The 19093-nt window shown below is 33.8% G+C and overlaps 1 protein-coding gene and 1 non-coding gene across 6 annotated transcripts in view; one reads left to right on the plus strand and one right to left on the minus strand.

The window, feature by feature from the left end:
• Positions 1 to 19093, minus strand: part of SORCS1 (sortilin related VPS10 domain containing receptor 1) — a 656026-nt gene that overhangs the window by 60571 nt on the left and 576362 nt on the right. The window lies entirely within an intron of this gene.
• LOC125995336 (U6 spliceosomal RNA) lies at positions 1505 to 1611 on the plus strand. The gene has a single exon (XR_007490877.1). It is a non-coding gene; the product is annotated as a U6 spliceosomal RNA (small nuclear RNA).

The raw sequence follows: 19093 nt of genomic DNA on the forward strand, positions 1-19093 counted from the left end.
GAAATGAGTCTTTCCGATGCCCATAAAGACAGCCAGACCAATTACAGACAAGAAGCAGTCTCACAGGGCCAGAGACTTGTCTCTGCAAAACTGAGAGTAAATGATTCTAAATTCACCAAAACACAATTTTAGAACAATTTAAGCTCATACTGCAAAACCTATATGTAGATAAGTGTTTACAGTAAAAAACTAATTTTGATTTTGCAAAGAAACATAAACACAGCATATATATGTTTATGTGTATGTTTTTGTATTTGCCAGAACATAGAGAAAGATATTGACTAATATAATTCCATTTATCAACAAATATTAACCTGCAATAAAATTAAGGGACATGTTTAAACATGTTAAACATGTTTAAGAGAGAAGCAGAGTAGTTGAAGATAAATAAATATAACACCAATTTTCCAAGGTGTTAGAGTATGGCAGAGCTCCAGAAACATTGCAAAGCACAACATTTTACCTTAACTATTATGACAAACACTTAAATATTAATTAATTAATTATTTGGGAATTCACCAAAAGGTAGGATGGACATTAGTTATATTGAAATATTTCCAATGTTGGTCTTAGAGTTGCCATTTAATGTTCTCTATCTACCTACCTACCTACATACCTATCTACCTACCTACCTACCTACCTCCCTACCTACCTACCTATAATTATCATTTATCTAGTTATCTATTTGTCTGTCTATCTATCTAACTATTTATCTATCATAAAATAGTAAAAGAAAAAAACAGAATCAAAGTGCAGTCTTCATGGTTAAATGTACAATGTCAGTGTGTGGAATTTTAAATATCTGTAACTTATCATTACTTTCTAAATGCTAGTGATTCCCCAGGCAGGGGGATACTATGTCAGAAGGGACATGATACTGGGTGGAATGATACAGGGTGTGTGATAGCATTAAATGTCATAGAGGCAATTTAGAAGCAGTCTTTATTTGTTGACTTAAAGAAGGTAGATTTCTAGAAGAATAGGGTACTGGGGTTATTTTTTCTATAAGGTGGGTAGTAACACAAGTAAGTTGGGAAATCCTGGTTTGACTCATTTATGAGATTGTGATAAAAAAAAAAGTCTATAACTATGAGACTAACTACAATGGCTTTCAAAGAGAAGGTTGTATCAGATAGCAGAATGAGTTCACAGTGAGAAATGTCTATTCACATTCAGTACTCTCAGGAAGAGAAACCTCTGAATGGTGACTTCTTACATAAATATCAAAGATAGAGGTTATCATGCTGAGAGAAGCCCGCAGGAAAGCAATGTGTAAAGAATGATCTCTCTCATGTATAGAATATAAGAATACACAGTAAGGGAGCAACAGAAGACAATAGAACAAGAGCGCTTGGTCAAAGAACTGAGATAAGGTGATAGGATCTTTGGGACTCTAGTGGAGAGAAGCAGGCATTCTGGGTGTAGGTGTGATGCTGGAATTAATTATGCAGGGAATGATTATTAACAGAAGTATAAATGACATCATCTCAAAAAGTTGGAGGGAGTGCTCGCTTCGGCAGCATATATACTAAAATTGGAACGATACAGAGAAAATTAGCATGGCCCCCGCGCAAGGATGACATGCAAATTTGTGAAGCGTTTCATATTTTAAAAAATGTTGGAGGGAGAGTGTCAAAGAAAATACTCTGAATATCCCCTAGTGGTCACTAAAATACAAGAGATAGAACATTTTTTAAAAGCTGTTAATGCCAGAAATAATAACAGCTGTTTCCTATATGGCATCTCTTTTTATCTAATCCTGAAGACTCAGGCCTGTGAATTGTGTCTACAGTTCTAGACCAGTTTGAACTAAGCTCTTCTTAAATCTAAGTTTTGTAATTCCTACTTGTTCACAGTAAATGCTTAGATAATCCTCTGGCACTCATTCACAGATGGATGCTGAAGAATGAATTCACTTATGTAAAGCCTTCACTAACTAAAACTCTTCAGAACAGTGCTGCCCTGGAGAGCACAAAGGGGTAGTAGTAGTCTTTGGTGCAATAGGGGACAGGGGACAATTCCTATTTGTTAACTTAATGATGGTAAAATACAAAGAGGGCAATGAGTGATTTTATTTTTTCAAAAAGGGAGTGGCAGATTGAATAAATTTGAGAACCCCGGCTTTAAATGACTGCCACAATGAGTCGATTTCTTCACCAATGCTCTAATGAAATTCCAGTGTAATATTCCATGTTACATAAAAATTTATGAGACTCAGAAGATGCACTTACAAGTGAAAACCTCTAATTTTGTCAGATGTTTGACAAAGAGATGGTGTGTATACAAAAACCAACTGCTTAAGTAGGGATTAGGGATATAACTGCCATTTTATAAGAAATGGAACCATCCTTGTCCAGGGAAACCCCAGTCATTGATAAACGACAGTTGCATATGTGTTTCCCAGCTCTCACCAATTCTTGGTCCTCTGTGGTACGTCTTCCAAGGGGTGTGCTGACCATTGCTTCTATCTGTTAGGTCACTAGGGAAACTAGACTAGAATATTTCCTGGATGATTCATTTAAGTCACACCCTAAACACTTCTTTTTAGACTTAAAACTGACTTTTGGAAAACAGTCCCAACTTGTCTAGGTGTTGGCATAAATGAAGCTATCCTTTTTTCCTGCTGAATACTTTGATTCTTTCATACCATAGGTATGTAACTCTCCAAATATGCAGATATTCTTTCTATAAGACAAGACAATATGGACCTTGAAAGATCCCACTTTAATAGTGAAACTTTATAATAGTAAGAGTAGACATAGAGTTGTCGAATTCTAGCAAGAAACTCAGGTCAGGGATTCTGAATTTAGTATCTAGCAAGTCATTTCACTGAACACATGGTATTTCAATTTGCTGTCATAAAATGCAGATGGTGAGGTTTTTCTTATTGGTCTTTATTGCTGTGGTTTGTCTAAATAAATAAATAAATATCCAAGTACATCTCACTCAGGATGGAATGGTTATAGATAATATCCAAGTGCTTCAGGACCTAAGGTTCAGACCCTGAAATTCTGACATTCATTATACAGTAATTTACTCTTCACTGGCAAATTAGGCAAAGTACCATGTGTTTGACTGAACAACAAATTGTCAGACTTCCTTTTTTATGTCTCTTTTCTGGCTTCTGGGTCTGGCTTGTAATAGAATAGACAACCATAAAATGTTAAAACACTTGGCTTCATATAAGAAAATAAAAAACTTTACAATGGGGTTTCTTTATCTTGATATTAGGATATAAAAGGGTCAATTGTGCTTTGAAATATGTTTTAAGTTATAAAGAATATTGTTTTATTGTTATCCTGTACATGATGGCTTTAGAAATCATTTTAGCAGGAAAACTACAGGGCTATCACAGACATAAATCTTACAAATGATTTCAAATTGCTTTAAAGAGCCATTCTAAAACTAAAAATTCAGGTTATATCATAAGAACAAAATTACTCTTAAAGCAGTGGTAAAGTATTTTATGAATAAAACTGTGATGAATTCTTTCTAGTAATAAAATCTGTGATCAAAATGCATTAGCATTATTAAAAGGAAGAAGAGAAAGATATAAAAACAAATTTAGTCATTGATAAAATGAAGAAAATACATATAACTTGGAAGAAATCACATATAATAAAACAATCCATTGTTCGTAGATTTATAAGAATATTCATGGACGTACATAGTCAAACATATAGCCACCACCACCAAGAATAACACATGAATGAATGGAAAATATACAATTGATATGCTATCAACACTTCAATAGCATTGATATTTCTATTTTATTTTACTTTAGTTTTGGTATTCAGGCCACACCCACAGGGCTCAGGGGTTACTCCTGGCTCTGCACTTAGGAATCATTGCTGTCAGGCTTGGGGGACCATATGGGATGCCTAGGATCAAACCCGAGTAGACTACATGCAAGGCAGCCATCCTATATCTGTGCAATTGCTCCAGCCCCAATAACTTTGACATTTTTATAATTCAAGCTAACCAAATAATAAAGTCCCATAAATAAAATATAAATTATTTTTGCACTGGATTTCACTTTATCAACTTCACAAATTAGCAGGGTAGTTTTGCAATCAAAGTGACTTTATAAAGATCTATAGAAATGGTCTATGTATAAGAAGTGACCTCCAGAATTCAGGGAGTCAGAAGACAGTTATATGGCCATTCAAAAGCAGTTTACATTTGATTTCAATTAACTGTAAATTAAAGAAGGACAGAATAATGATAACCCTTGTCATTCCGAGCCTAGAAAACCTTTTACTTATAATTCTATTAATCTTATTATTGGTATTATTAGATATCCATATATTCCAAAACCTTCTAAGGTGGCTGAAATAATTTTGTTCTTCAAGTGTTAGACACAGCACTTGTTTATTAACTACTGGAGACCATACCAATGGTGGATGGACCATGCACTGTGCTGGGAAGACAGAACCATAAAGCAGAGCACCCTGAGGTACAAAGTCTGAGGAAGTTACATACCTACGCAGAGGTTGCTTGTTCTAATGAAGCTCTGATTCATGAGTGAGGACTGCTCAGGTAGATACAAAGGGACATCAGTGTTATATGGCACACAAAGCACAGAAGCTGATAGCTTGAAAATCTAAATTGCCAACATTTTTGCTCTCATCCGTTACTGAATTCACTTAACTGATATCCTAAAGAATGTTTATACCCCAAAAGATCTGGATTCATATGAGGGAGAAAAACGTAGAATTACAGAATGAGTTGCTAACCATTTGGGCCTGCAGTTCAGACACCGAGCCTTGGGTTCTCTCTATATTTCCTCATTTTCTTCTTGCTGTTTTAAGCATTAGGCACTAAGGAGAAGGAATGTAGTAGTGCAATTACCTTTCTAGAATGAAAGAGAATATAATTGAATGGAATAAGGAATAATACATGAGAAAACCTTTTGTATCTTCACAGCTCATTCAAATAGGCTTCTTTTCCTTTGTGCAGGAGAAAATAGCTCAAGCTACTGAGTCAGATGAGTTGGCTTAGAAATTGGTTCCTCTCTAGAATGAAGGCTGCTTTAACTTTGTGCCTTTCTAAAAGTAGGATATTTTCTCCAGATGGAAAAAATCAATCAAATAATATCTTTTTTTTTTTTTTTGGTTTTTGGGCCACACCCGGCGATGCTCAGGGGTTACTCCTGGCTGTCTGCTCAGATATGGCTTCTGGCAGGCACGGGGGACCATATGGGACACTGGGATTCGAACCAACCACCTTTGGTCCTGGATCGGCTGCTTGCAAGGCAAACGCCGCTGTGCTATCTCTCCAGGCCCAATCAAATAATTTCTTAACTGACAAATGAAGTCTTAAAATTATGTCACTAAGTCATCTTCTCTAATATCAGATGGTGGAATATCTTGCAATATTGATATATTGATACTACATTGTGGCTACTTCTCTATTTCTGTTAGTCTTTCAATGTCTGTGAAATTACAGATCAATGGGATGTATTTGATAAAAGCAGAGCCTTCTCATTTTACAGTTAAATATCACAGAAGGTATCAAATTTTTTTTCTTATTAAGTTCCAGTCTTTGTATATAATTAAAGTATTAAAACAATGAAATGCAGATCAAAGTTTTAATTTCAGTCTCTTGCCTCAGATTTAATTTCAAAGTCTTAAACTATGCAATGAATTGCATCTCTTTATTCTTACATCTCTTTAAAACAGATTTAATTATCTTCTGTAAGATGCAGGCACCATAGTTCTCTCAAATAAATGCCTTGGAAATCGGTTTTGTTAAGTTCATAAGACGATTAGATCTTTCACCATCCATTGCATGCCTTTAGTTTCTTGCAGTGAATTTTTTGGTAAAAGCCAAGTTACTGCATTTAAAAGTCTATAGGCTCATTAGGTGCTCATTAATGGTTCAGAGGACATTTATCTCCAGCCAGTTTCTAGTCAGTAAGTTGCCACTTCCCAGTGAATGCTGGAATTCTATGTAAAGCACCTGTGCTCAGTTTCTTACAATGCAGGTACAGCAGGATATGTTTGGCTTCTTAGACACAATATTGTGGATTTTCCCCCCTCTTGTTAGTCTATGTTCCTTGTCCTTAAGGAATAGTGTGTGTGTGTGTGTGTGTGTAGGCAAATATTGTACAAGTGTGGTTTTGGGTTAACCACAATGAATCTGGGATGAAAGCAATACTGCTTCTTTTACCTTGTTTCTTCTAATGATGGTGATTTCATAGAGAATACTTGGAGGGATCCCTAAAAGCAACCAAGGTGGTTTTTCTGGCAGAGGTGCATTTTACCAACTTCAGCAGAATTGTGTAATTCTCTAAATAAGAAAAGCTATGGGGTTTTGAAATAGTTAGATGTGAAAGGTGCCATTATGTGCTAATTGTAAGAAGAGGCTCTTATTTCTTTAATCAGTAAAATCTTTAAAATGCCAGGTGAAGACAAGTTTTATACACTGAATTACAATTTACCATCAGTATATCCTTTTGCTTCTTTTGTGTCAATAAGAATATCTTCTTCGCTCTAATTTAGGAGTGTTTTCATGGATATTCTTATATGAAAATTAGGACATGCTCTCAGGCAGAATAAAAGAAGGGGTTTCGATTTAAGATGAACTTTTTAATATATTTTGGATGTCATTCAAAATTTAAGTCTTTTTCTTTAAGTTTGGATTTTATATCTAAACTCCTTGTAGAAGTGCATCATTTATTGAGTCCCTATTAATATGTTAGGCATTTGCAATACAGATTTTAGAATACGCAGAAATGGAAAAGTTCTTAATTTTATTACAATCTATATAATATCTCTATTTATAATCAATTGGGAATATCAAAATTTATTATAATTTACCAAATTAAGTTTTATTTTTTCTTTTAAATAGATATTAAATATTTTCTATTTTTTTACATTTAGTTGAATTTAATTTAAAACTTGATAGAAAAGAGCCCCTCGTCAATCCCAAATATGTATTTATATGAACTGAATTAAGTCTACAAAGTAAAGTATGAATAAAAAGTAAATAAGATAAAATTATAGCTTAAAAACTATTTTTTATGGTTTTTGGGTCACACCCAGAAGCACTCAGGGGTTACTCCTGGCTCCATGCTCAGAAATTGCTCCTGGCAGGCTCGGGGGACTATATGGGATGCCGGGATTTGAACCAATGACCTTCTTCATGAAAGGCAAATGCCTTACCTCCATGCTATCTCTCTGGCCCCTTAAAAACTATTTTTGACAAATATATATTTAAATTATTTTCTGGAGAAGGAAAAGGTGATTATCTAGGCTTATATTGATTTTACTTGATATGCATGAAAAATGGAACTGACATTAGGGAGACTGCATGAAAATAACTGGGAACAAAATAAAGCTGACTGCATGGTCCCTAGTTCAGCTGAATGTCAGAGAGAGAATGTAAGTCTAATTTGGGGAAGTGAGTCTTTCACTTAGTTCTGCATTAATCACACAGTCAAGTCATGTCAGAATGTAGCAAAGATCTTTTAGTCATTTTGAAAGAGAACTACTCCTTGGTCCCTGGAATAATTAGTGTTTGACAGGCACCAAAAACCTAACATTCAAATGCCTATTTTCATGAAAAAATCGTATTATTTGTAAAGAAATCAGTCAGAGCTTATATTAAGAACAAAATTAGGAGCATCACGTTCAAATGAGATGAGGTCTCTTAGATATCTCTAGAAGAATTAGAACATCCCATGTGTTGCCAGTGACACATGTCCTTGGTTGTTTGGTTTGTTTTAGAATGGTACAAATTATCGCTGATTATACAAATATCTTGAAGAAATTAGTAAAAGTTCATGCTGGCTGCACTCAGACCCTGAATTTTTTCTGTATTTTTCAGAATAGATAAAAGAGCCGTTACACATAAGTTTTTTTAATAAAGCTTAAGTTCTGTAAAGAGGGGGTTGCACAAGAAAATTACTTTTGTTTTTACTAAAAAGGAAATAAAGCAACCAATCTCAAATCATGAATGCTTCTGAAAAGATCCAGAGGAAAATTATGATTTATGTATTGGTTTTCAATAAACATTGTAACAAGCATTGTAACTGTAAGGTTCAAGGAATCAAACTAGGATAGGCTACATAGAAGGCAAAAACCTCAATTCTCTATATCTGTCTTGCTCATCCTCCTACTTCTTGATCTTAGTATTTATTGGTCCCAACTCAAGCACATGTAGGCAAGTCAAGCACTTCTAGGGAAACTAAGAAACTATATGAAGCTTTTTTTTTTTTTCCAGATTATGACTCTTCAATCTTCTCATCACAGGGAGCATAGAAATGTAGGATACAAGTGATCCTAGATTTAACTTCTAACTTTAATACTTAGATTGTTGGCCCACCCCCATCTTCTATATAACTTTACCTTAGAGAAAGACCTGCCCATTTCTGAGCTGGGTCTTTGAGGGATTACAAAAGGTTTGGCTGAAAGGCCAGGGAAAAGATTTTTGAGGAGATTTGAGAGGATGGAGGTAGGAGGAGGACAGATGGCTGGAAGAAGCTAAGACTCAGGGCAAGCTGAGGATAGCATGCTTAAATAGATTTAAGATTATAGGCCACTCATGTTGGCTAGGGTTGAATAAAGATATCTCCAGAAGCGTGGACTCCTGTGAGTTTTCTACCCGCCACTATCCTGAAGGCTGCTGGCCCACCGGCTGGAGAGGGGGTTGCAGATACACGTGGTCCTGGGCTGGAGGAGAAAGGCCTCCATCACCATCCATCTCCATCCACCACCATCCAAGCCCATCTTAAGGGCCTTTATGCTACATTAGATCTATGTTCAATTTGACAAGTGAATTTGCCTTTCTGTACCTTATGTGTGCCATCTATCAAATGAAAATGATGTTAGTATCCAGTCACAATAGGTTGCTGTCATTCCAAAGTGATCACAAGAGAACTCACAAACTGAACCATAATTATTGTAAATGTTGTATATCTGAACTACTATGTCCAATTTAAGCTTCACAGAAAAACTGAATTTCTTTCTTCTGTATTGCTCATCTCATGTATTGCTTATGCCCATATAAATACAATTCTTAGATTATTAGAAACACCAGAGTTTTTTTCTGAAAGGATAGCTACATGCAAATGCAGAACCCCATAGTCAAATGTGAGGTCCCTGTTGTCCCCTAATGCAGAGAAGGTTCTTTCAGCCTGGTACTCAACACTTGGAGTCAAAGCATCAGGGGGCTAGCCTGACAGCTGAAGACAGCAGATTTCATCCCTGCTGTTGTAGTTTTACCCACTCAAGTGGAATGAACTGACTCGCTTTTTTCCCTCTTGTGCCTACAAGGCATGCATTTACACATCTTAGAACCAATGTCCCCAATCTGTTCCCACATCACTCAGCCAAGTTTGAGACCTTATGATCTTTTAAAAATGGGAAGCTAAGTTGAAACAGATGAGATTTTAGCCTCTGTCTCTCCCTGGAGAGTGAATTCCATCCATTATACAAAGGTATAGCTGACCAGGAGTTTTTGGTATCTTGTTTTAGACATAACTCTACCATATTCTTAAAGATGAAGAAAATCTAAATTCTGAAGGATGATTCTAAATAAATACCCACTGTTTCAAAAACTGATGGCCATTTGAGTATCATGATCAGTCTTTAGGTAACTGGAGAAGACACCATAATATTTACTTAATATGTAGATAAAGTAGGATATAAAATGGTCAGAAAATGTATCCTTCCACATGAAAATCTAAATGCAAAATTACAATAGTTATTTAGGTCGCAACCAGTAAACATTCTGTAAAAAGTTTCTCTATACTACAATAGAAAGAAAGTATGTCTACACAGAAAACATGACAATCCAATTACAAAATATGCTTTTTATAAATTGAATTATGAAGAACTTTGAAATTGCTAGTAACCTCCCAAACCTCTGATATCCCTTCAAAAGATATTAATCATTATTATTACTATTAATACAACTTAGCTATGTCTTTTTATATAGTTTTATTTAGTATACTCTGAAAACTTACTCTAGTCTAAAGTTCAGGATTGGATGAGGAATCCATTGAAATTTTATGTGTAGTGATATTTTGTTCTTTTTCTTTATATAAAATTCCATTTTATAAATAGAATATATTTATTTCTCTATGCCCTAATATTTGGTTATTTTCAGTATTAAACTCTTTATTGTTTCTTTGGGGGGGCATAGCCAGTGGAATTCAGGGCTTTCTTCTGTTTCTGAATCAATCCTGGAGAGGGTCTCAGAGGATTACACAGGATGCCAGGGGCAAATCTAGGTCAACTGCATGCAAAGCAAGTGCCCTACCTGCTGTCATATCTTTTTGGTTTCTTTAATATTAAACTCTTATGAATACTTATGCTCTGAACATTGCTGTACATTTATTAAGATGAATATTTGACGTGTATATACTTAAGAATAAATATTCTGGGCCATGAGTTTTGCATATGTCCAGTGGTAATTAATGTCAAACATGTCACCAAAGTAGAGCTATTATTCTACACTCCAAATAGAATCTTTGCATGATCAGTGTTCTCCCTTTCTCAACATCATTCAATATTAATAGTGTCTTAAACTATCAATTTTCTGATGGGTGCACACCATAATTATTAAGTTTTATTCTCCTGAGAATTAGGTGAAATTTTTAATAGGCTTGTTAGCTATCTATATGTCCTCTTAGAGATGACTTAATTTATTTTATATTAAGTTACTAGAATGTTCTTTCTTGCTTTTTATTAGTATTTCATTTTTCTCTATCTAGTCCTTTATTGAAAGTATGTATTATGGATACATTCTTCCTTTCTAAAGCAGTGTTTCTAAATTGAGGCCTATAGTATCCCAGTGTGGGCCATAGATAATAACTCATACAAATAAAGTAACACAACACAGACATAAGGGTAACCCATAGAATGGAAGTACAGGACAGAAATAAATTTGGGAAGGGGCCAACAATGTCTGAAAAAGTTTAAAAAATTCTAGTTAAAAAAGTTGTCTTTCTAAGTAATGATTTTTGAAATTTGGAATGTAAATACTTTGGTTTGGTTTTTATTGCCAGACTTAGCTATTTGAAATCTCTTTTAATTAAAAATGAGTTTTTTTCTTTTTTGTTGTATTTTCTAGAAGAATGACATTAGAATTTTGATAGGAATGACTACATTGTTATATATAAACATATATGCATATGTGTTTTAGGGTAATATGGTTATTCCAATCCTTAAGCAAATGTTCAATAGCAAGCTCCCTTCAAACTATACAGCAGTGTATCAATAATCTAGGAAGTATATAGTACTGGAGGACAAGTTTACACAGAGATTGCTGGAACAGAATTGGGGTCCCAAAATTAAGTAACACACTTACAACTTATTACAAAGATGTAAAGAGTATGTAAATAACTTTCTAAATGTCTTCAATAAAAGGTTCCAGGAAAACTGGACAACCAAATGTAAAAGTACAAAACTAGAAAAAATATCTAACATACACAAAATTATTTCAAAATAGATTAAATACTTGGATGGGAGAGCTAATATATTAAATATGTGGAAGAAACTATAGTATTATTTTCCTTGATACAGGTCTTAGAGAAGCATTTGAGGATTTGAATACAATAGTAAAGGAATGAAAAACAAAACTACCAGACAGATCTATTAAATTGAAAGTCTGGTACAGTGGAACATACTATAATCAAAGCAAAGAGAAATTCTATTGAATAGAGAAGATATTAGCAAGTTAAATGTACAAAGTGTTAAAATAACTTATAAAATTTAATAATGAAATAAACAGCATGAAAATGGTAGATGATCTGTGAAATTAACTTAATAGTAAAATAAACAACATAAAACAGGCAAATGATCTGAATAGACAAGTTTCCAGAGAAGACATGCAGGTATACAAAAGGTACATGAAAAATATGTTTTTTTATATTTCAATATTAGATTTAATAAAATCAGCAGAATAATAAGACATAATAATTATTCCAAAAGAATTACTGTTAATTAAGAGACAAAATATCAAGTATGAGAGAGGTTGGAGGGACAAGGAAAACAATAATAATTGGTTATTATATATAATATAATTACTTATTATAATCATACACTATATTTATGTAAATATAATTATTTAATATAAATATGTAAACAAAGTATAAGTATATAATAAGTAAATAAAATAATATAGATATAAATATGTAACATAATATTATATTATATATACATTTATAATTTTTATAGAAGTGATTTAAAACAGTATGGCACTTCTTTGAAACATGTAAAATAGAAATTTTTCCCAAAAAACTATTTCACTTCTAGATACTAAGCTAACCAATAGAAAGCACTAATTTAACGAGATGTATCCACACTCCAATATTCACTTCAGCACTATTTATAATCACCACTGGCTTACTAAATTTCCATCAGCATATATATGGTCGAATAAGAAAGATGTGGGGGTTAATAAGTGTACAGGATAAAATAATATTCACTTATGGGGGAAGAAAAGAAGATGAAGCTAACATTCTGCCATTTGCATCATCAACATGGAGAGACATGGAGATTACTATGGTAAATAGAATAAACCAATTTAATAAAGACAAAAATGATCTGATTTCATTCATATGTGGTCCATAAATATATAAGACAGATAAATGAACAAAAGGAAAAAAATTAAGCTTTAGATTGAGACCAAATTACTAGTAATCATAAAGGAAGAGAGAAGGGAGATGAGTAAATCAGGTATAAGGGACAATCTGTATGGTGAAAGTCATAATTAGACTTACTGGTATTATAACATATGTTATTATATCAGATGTTAGTTTATATTAATAAACCAAGATAAATCTATACATTAATGTGACTTCAAGTAAAATTTTCATAGCATCTTTGAAGAAAATAAATTCTTATTTTAAATTCAACATTATTTATTATTACTTTGTTTTATTGCTTACATATTGCTGTGTTCTGGGAATACTTCTGGGACTCCTCATTCAGGAATCACTTGGGCAATGGTTAAGGGACTTAAAGTGGTTCTGGGAATTTAAATCATGTTCTGTTACTTGTAAGACAAACAAACCTCTTACCTTTTGTACTATCTTTCTAAGCCCAGTGAATTCTAATACAAATTTATTGACCTTATGCCAAGGAGATTTTACTTCTCATTTTAAAAATCTTTCATCTTATAGCAAGTAGTATCACATTATGTATATATGCCACAGTTTCCTTATGCAGTTTTTTGCTCTTTGACATACAGTTTTCAGCTCCTAATAGTTTTATAAATCATGAAGAATCAAATAAAATTTAATAAATTTATTGAAAATGATAAAAGGGTCGTATTTTCTTAACTGAAGTTCATAAAAATAGTCTTCTATATTTTTTTGTAATCACTGTGGCTTATTTTTCCAAGTTAGAATGAAATTACAGTTAGAATTATTTTTATATATAATGGATAGATCAAGATACATGTCTCTTCACATAGATTTTCACTGAAAAATGTGATTTGTTTTCTGTACTGCAATAGCTCATTTGTCATAAAGTATGTAAGTGAGTGTTCTTACTCCAGTTATTTTTTCTAAGTAGGGGGTCATATATAAACATACATACCTATGCAATTATATATGGGTATAATTACTATAGTTTTTATAGCTCTGTTGTAATAAACTTTGATATCTGGTAATAACAAACAAACTAATTTTAAAAATTATCTTCAATATTTTGTTTCCTACCCTCGAGACCCTAATTTTCCTATAAATTTTAGCATTAGTTATATTAATTCTAACCTACAAATACATGGTGGGATTTCTATTTCTATAAAGATGATCTTAAAGTTAACACAAATGTGTAGAAACTGACATCTTTTCATAATACTACCTCTTCCAACCCATAATTCCAGGAAGTTCTCCTTTTAGCATTTCATTTATTTTAAAGATTATTTTTTTTCAAATGTGTCTCTTAGAAGATGTATTGGGAATAAAATTAAATTTTGTCTCTGGTTCTATTATACTTTGTAAAACTATTTATGTATATGAATAACTACATTATGGTATTCAATTTGGAAGTTTTATATGCCCAGATATGAAGACCCACTTTAATCTAGCGGCTGGAGATATAGCACAGCAGATAAGGCATTTGCCTTGCATGCAGCTGACCCAGGTTTGATTCCTAGCATCCTATATGGTCCCCTGAGCCTCTCAAGAATAATTTCTGAGCACAGAGCCAGGAGTAACCCCCAAGTGCCTCTTGGTATGGTCCAAGAACCCCCCAAAATCCAAAACAACAGTAACAAAAAAACTTACAGTAATCCAAATGTGTTTGAAGTTAGTAATTAATATATATTTGAAGTTTAAACTAGGTTTGGGATGTAGATTAATGATAGAATATGAACTGTGCAGGTTCTATCATTCTGTCTCCTCTAAACCACCAAAACTTGAAAATAAAACCAATGGAACAAAGTTGTTTAGAGTCATACCTACATGATCAATTGATGTAGATAGAGCAAAGCCTCATAAAAATTTAGCATAAGAAATATTGTGCTTCAATTATGGGTGTCAACTCATTACACATTTGTAATATTAAATCTTGGTCTTTGCCTTAAAATTCCTTTTTTCAAGATGGATAATTGATTTTATTGTGAAAGCTAAAAAATATGTGCTATATATTTATGAACTTGGGCTAACCACACATTTTGTACACATGTTACAGAAAACAATTTCATGTTATGTCATATGTGATGCTCAGGGGTTACACCTGGCTATGCACTTAGAAATTGCTCTTGGCTTGGGGAACCATATGGGATGCCAGGGAATTGAACAGTGGTCCATCCTAAGTCAGCCACTTGCAAAACAAATGCCCTATCACTGTGCCACTGCTTTGGCCCCATATTTATAATTTTAGTATTTTAGTATTTGTTCTGTCTGTTTCATCTGCAGCATATATATATTCATATTTATTTCATACTTTATTTTAGATCAATTAATATCATTATAATCCCCCTCTCAATATCTCTTCACTATTATTTATTTGTCATTGTAGCTATTAAAATATATTATAGACATATTAATATCTAATATAAATTATCATTAGTTTCTCTTTACTGACATTTTATAAAAATTAAATAACTTCTATTTAATTCTCCCCAAAGTCTTTTTTATTACTGTTAGAAATTTCTATTCTACTATATTTTAAGTCCCATAAGTGAGTATCATGATTAGACTACAAAGTTATTATAATTTAAATTTACTCCCACACATATCCTTTATCTTGCCCTTTATTATTTCCATTATTTTTGTGCTTTTGCCTTGGGTAATGTTTTTATGGCTGAAAAGTAACTGTCAATGTTTCTTTTCAGAAATCTGCTTATAGTACTCATCTCAGTTTTCGGTTGTCTGAAAAATGTCTTCATTTTACTTTCATGTTTTTATCTCCCAGCACTTCAAAGATGTCATTTCATTTTCTTCTAGGCTGCTTCATAATTTTTGTTTCTCATTTTAGTTTCAGTAGTTTGAATATAATACCTTGGTTTGTTTTTTCTTTACATATATGTATCACTTGTCATTTGTTCTGATCTATAGACTGACACGTTAATTTCTTTAGTCAGCTTCAGAAAATTCTCATTGTTTCTTCAAAAATGTTTTTGGAGAAAACAGTTTTCAAAGTTATAGTCTCTTCTAAGTTTACAATTATATATGTATTAGCTCCTCTAACCATTGTATTTGCCAATTCTTATTCATCATTTTTCTATATCCTGTGATTTTCCTCTTATTCTCCGAATGGTTTATTTCTTCCATTACTTTTTCAAAGTTTACTGTCCTCTATCAAATTGGGTTCAATTTGTTGCACAGCTATTTAAATCCTTCATTTCAGAGAATATATCCTCAAAGATACAACTTCTATTTTATGATTGCCTCTTAATGATTACTGACTGCTATAGACGCCTAGAGGAATAAGCATTCCATCTTGAAACATATATGTTAAACAAGTGTTCTTTTTCTGTTATTACGTTGGTTAGGTGCATACCTGGAATGCACTCAGACATAGATTCAATCCCAAGTACTCTGTAGTACTCTCATTACAGGTCCCCAGCTCTGTCTGGGTGGCCCTGGTTGTTTATGGTTTTTCAACCTGCATCTTTCAAGCCCTAAGGTGAAGCAATAGCTCCATTGGACTGATGATTTTCGATGAGATCCCGGAAACTCCTGATCATTATTTAGGAGATATATCAAAACATACAAAAACACAAAAGAAAACTCAAAAAATTTCTCATTCTTTCAGTGACTATTTTTTTTAATTTTTTTTTCAGTGATATCAGTGAATCAGGGTGGGGGGAAGACACATGAAAAGGACATTGTGCTCATTTTCAAGATATCCCTACTCCTTGAGATTTAATCTCAGCAGACCCATATATCTCTGAAATATATTTTTTAAATCTTACTATCCTTGTGAGTCCAACAACAATTGATAGGACAACATGCTTTGATGATCTATAGGAAATCTAAAATATGACCTCTTACACAGCATGATAGCAAAGTTCTTCAGGAGAAATGCAATGTAGAAATGTCAGACTCACAACAGTAAATTTACCATCTACTATAAAAATAATTTGGACATTTGAAAACCTCTTGATGTTTCTCTCATACTTGTTTTATTCTTATTCTCACTCACTACTACTCTAAATATGAAATAATGCCCATATTTGGTTTACTTCAAGCTAGTCTATCATAGATTTAGGCTGAACTGCTAGTAACTCTATTTGGTCTACATTGTTTAAACATTCAAGTTCCAGCAGAGGACTATGGGTGAATATTCTAGGGTATTTAAAATTGGGTTGCTTAAAAACAGACAATGGAATAGGCTTGAGTTCTCAGAGAATGTTCCCCAGACATACAAACACCTAATTTTTGACAAAAGAGCAAGAAATCCTAAGTGGAGCAGGGAAAACTTCTTCAACAAATGGTGCTGGCAGAACTGGTTAGCCCTTGCATAAAAGCGAACATAGACCCCCAGTTAACATCATGTATGAAGGTAAAATCCAAATGGATTAAAGACCTTGATATCAGACCTGATACCATAAGGTATATAGAACAACACGTAGGTAAAACACTCCATAACATTGAGACTAAAGGCATCTTCAGGGAGGCAACTGCACTTTCCAAACAAGTGGAAACAGAGATAAACAGATGGGAATACTTTAAGCTGAGAAGCTTCTGCACCTCAAAAGAAATAGTGCCCAGGATACAAGAGTCACCCACCGAGTGGAAGAAATTGTTCACCCAATACCCATCAGATAAGGGGCTAATCTCCAAAATATACAGGGCACTGACAGAACTTTACAAGAAAAAAATATCTAATCCCATCAAAAAATGGGGAGAAGAAATGAACAGACACTTTGATAAAAAAAGAAATACAAATGGCCAAAAGGCACATGAAAAAATGCTCCTCATCACTAATCATCAGGGAGATGCAAATCAAAACAACGATGAGATACCATCTCACACCACAGAGATTGGCACACATCACATAGAACGAGAACAATCAGTGCTGGCGGGGATGTGAAGAGAAAGGAATTCTTATCCACTGCTGGTGGGAATGCCGCCTAGTCCAACCTCTATGGAAAGAGATATGGAGATTCCTCCAAAATCTGGAAATTGAGCTCCCATTCGACCCAGATATTCCACTCCTAGGGATATACCCTAGGGAACACAAGAATACAATACAAAAATCCCTTCCTCACACCTATATTTATTGCAGCACTTTTCACAATAGCCAGACTCTGGAAACAACCAAGATGCCCTTTAACAGATGAATGGCTAAAAAACGGTGCTACATATACACAATGGAATATTATGCAGCTGTCAGGAGAGATTAAGTCATGAAGTTTTCCTATACATGGATTTACATGGAATCTATCATGCTGAGTGAAATAAGTCAGAGGGAGAGAGATAGACGCAGAATATTCTCACTCATCTATGGGTTTTAAGAAAAATGAAAGTCACTTTTGCAACAATCTTCAGAGACAATGAGAGGAGACCTAGAACTTCCAGCTCACTTCATGAAGCTCACCACAAAGAGTGGTGAGTGCAGTTATAGAAATAACTACACTGAGAAGTACCATAACCATGTGAATAAATGAGGGAACTGGAAAGCCTGTCTAGAGTACAGGTGGGGGTGGGGTGGGATGGAGGGAGATTTGGGACATTGCTGTTGGGAATGTTGCACTGGGGGGTGTTCTTTAAATGACTGAAACCTAATCACAATCATATTTGTAATCAAGATGTTTAAAAAAAATTAAAATTTCAGACAAAACCACACAACTTGAACTAGCTAGCCCTGCCCCCACTTAGAGGGGGAAACAAGGGAGGCATCAAGACCAAACTGATGCAAGACTACTAAGTAGTAGGTTAGATACAGAGGGGACCACATATTCTAGCCGCCCTGGGGGTGAGGGAAGAGGAAATGGGAGGTAGGACAAAAACGGATGGGTAGGGAGGACAATTTGGAGATGGGAATCCCCCCTGATTTTATGTAAATATGTACCTAAAATATTATTGTCAACAATATGTAAGCCACTATGATCAAAATAAAAATTATATTAAAAAAAAACCAGACAATTACACTTAAGGATACAATGGAGAGGAAAATTAGGATAAAACATTAGTTGTCTGTGTGTTCCTCAAACCAGAGCATTGGTATTATTTGAATCAGTTTCTAATTCATTCTAGTAGTTATTTTTGCAGGAGTAAAGAACTAATACTTTTGATAAAAGATGACAATAAATTTGTAATTGCTTAATCTTCTCCTCTACAAGCATTAGTCCCAAATCTCTTCTCCCATTGACTTTGCACTTTATTTTTGTGTTTTGATGTATAATGCCTAGCAGATGATGATATTAGGAATGTATATTCTTGGGACATGCTCAACCTACTGAATGAGAATCCTTAGGGATGGAGCTAAACAAACTGTATCAACATGATCAGCAGGAGATTCATTTTCATGTCAAATTTTCAGAGCCACAGGGCTATCAGAAGAGGAAGAAAAGTCAATGGTGTGCAACTTATCCTGTCATTATAATTCACTTATTAAACCTTTTTGTTTCCCCCAAAATATGGGTTGAAGGATAATCATCAAGAGCACTGAATGAATGTTTGTCT

The sequence above is a fragment of the Suncus etruscus genome, chromosome 17 (genome assembly GCF_024139225.1).
Source record: "Suncus etruscus isolate mSunEtr1 chromosome 17, mSunEtr1.pri.cur, whole genome shotgun sequence".
NCBI classification, from domain to species: Eukaryota; Metazoa; Chordata; class Mammalia; order Eulipotyphla; family Soricidae; genus Suncus; species Suncus etruscus.